The 2,500-nt window shown below is 47.8% G+C and overlaps 1 non-coding gene across 1 annotated transcript; it reads left to right on the top strand.

Moving 5' to 3' along the window:
- Nucleotides 1-456: 456 nt before the first annotated feature.
- Nucleotides 457-2,359, top strand: LOC125076816. The gene has a single exon (XR_007120717.1). It is a non-coding gene; the product is annotated as a small subunit ribosomal RNA (ribosomal RNA).
- Nucleotides 2,360-2,500: the final 141 nt, after the last annotated feature.

Raw genomic sequence — 2,500 nt, forward strand, 5'->3', positions numbered from 1 at the left:
AAAAAATACACAACCCGAGTATCGGTACGATCACTCAAACACCGGGCGTCGATCCCAATGTTTTACGATAATAATCGTTGAACAATACATACGTACACGTCGTGTGCGAAGTGTTATTTTGAAAAAAAAACTCGATCTCGTTTAGAACGTTCGAATTCGTGACCGTTATGTGTCATTATGTGAAGACGCCTCCGCCGCCGCCGCCGCCGCCGCTGTCGTCGCGTTATATATTATAGCGCACGCGCGCGCGCGTGCTTAAAGCGCGTTTGTGTCTCATATAAATTTTTATAAGAGTCAACCGTTAAAATCTATCGCGTCTAACGCGATCGACGATACGGTGAGACGCTCGTTTCATACTGTGCGTATATTGTACATGCATGCATAAGTTTGTGTGTATTTTATATGCGAATATGAAACGAGAAGAGTAATTGACGACTTCAACAAGTCTCGGTTAGCTCCCTGGTTGATCCTGCCAGTAGTTATATGCTTGTCTCAAAGATTAAGCCATGCATGTCTCAGTGCAAGCCGTATTAAGGCGATACCGCGAATGGCTCAATATATCAGTTTTGGTTCCTTAGATCTTACTCAGTTACTTGGATAACTGTGGTAATTCTAGAGCTAATACATGCAATCAGAACTCTGACCAGTGATGGGATGAGTGCTTTTATTAGATCAAAACCAATCGACGGAGGGCGTCTCGTCCGAAGTCGTTAATTTTGATGAATCTGGATAACTTTTGCCGATCGCATGGTCCAGTACCGGCGACGCATCTTTCAAATGTCTGCCTTATCAACTTTCGATGGTAGTTTCTGCGACTACCATGGTTGTCACGGGTAACGGGGAATCAGGGTTCGATTCCGGAGAGGGAGCCTGAGAAACGGCTACCACATCCAAGGAAGGCAGCAGGCGCGCAAATTACCCACTCCCGGCACGGGGAGGTAGTGACGAAAAATAACGATACGGGACTCTTTCGAGGCCTCGTAATCGGAATGAGTACACTTTAAATATTTTAACGAGGAACAATTGGAGGGCAAGTCTGGTGCCAGCAGCCGCGGTAATTCCAGCTCCAATAGCGTATACTAAAATTGTTGCGGTTAAAAAGCTCGTAGTTGCATTTGTGCGCCGCGCTGTCGGTGCACCGCATCCGCGGTGATACTGACACGTCTGCGGAGCATATCGTCGGTGAGCCGGCGGTAAAACGCCGGTTCAATATCAAAATCCTATCGCGGTGCTCTTCAGTGAGTGTCGAGATGGGCCGACAATTTTACTTTGAACAAATTAGAGTGCTCAAAGCGGGCTCAAAATGCCGCTTGAATATTTCGTGCATGGAATAATAGAATATGATCTCGGTTCTATTTTGTTGGTTTTCAGAACTCCGAGGTAATGATTAATAGGGATAACTGGGGGCATTCGTATTGCGACGTTAGAGGTGAAATTCTTGGATCGTCGCAAGACGAACATCAGCGAAAGCATTTGCCAAAGGTGTTTTCATCAATCAAGAACGAAAGTTAGAGGTTCGAAGGCGATTAGATACCGCCCTAGTTCTAACCGTAAATATGTCATCTAGCGATCCGCCGACGTTACTACAATGGCTCGGCGGGCAGCTTCCGGGAAACCAAAGATTTTGGACTCCGGGGGGAGTATGGTTGCAAAGCTGAAACTTAAAGGAATTGACGGAAGGGCACCACCAGGAGTGGAGCCTGCGGCTTAATTTGACTCAACACGGGAAATCTCACCAGGCCCGGACACCGGAAGGATTGACAGATTAATAGCTCTTTCTTGATTCGGTGGGTGGTGGTGCATGGCCGTTCTTAGTTGGTGGAGCGATTTGTCTGGTTAATTCCGGTAACGAACGAGACTCTAGCCTGCTAAATAGGCGTCGTCATTTAGGTGTGCTCGATTTCGGTCGAGCAACTCACTGGCGGCGTATTAAAATTCTTCTTAGAGGGACCGGCGGCTTCGAGCCGCACGAGATTGAGCAATAACAGGTCTGTGATGCCCTTAGATGTCCTGGGCCGCACGCGCGCTACACTGAAGGAATCAGCATGTTCTCCCTGGCCTAGAGGCCCGGGCAACCCGTTGAAACTCCTTCGTGCTGGGGATTGGGGTTTGCAATTATCCCCCATAAACGAGGAATTCCTAGTAAGCGCGAGTCATAAGCTCGCGTTGATTACGTCCCTGCCCTTTGTACACACCGCCCGTCGCTACTACCGATTGAATGATTTAGTGAGGTCTTCGGACCGACACGCGGTGGCTTCACGGCCGTCGGCGTTGCTGGGAAGTTGACCAAACTTGATCATTTAGAGGAAGTAAAAGTCGTAACAAGGTTTCCGTAGGGGAACCTGCGGAAGGATCATTAACGTAAATTATCAATCTCGAAAGAGTGCGATAATGAACGATAATAAAATTCTAAAACACAAATATCGACGTTCGGAATGTGTCGTTTCGATGCGAGGACGCGATTCTCACTCTCTCTCTCTCACACAGCAGTGTGTCCGAG

The sequence above is a fragment of the Vanessa atalanta genome, unplaced genomic scaffold, assembly GCF_905147765.1.
Source record: "Vanessa atalanta unplaced genomic scaffold, ilVanAtal1.2, whole genome shotgun sequence".
Lineage (NCBI taxonomy): Eukaryota > Metazoa > Arthropoda > Insecta > Lepidoptera > Nymphalidae > Vanessa > Vanessa atalanta.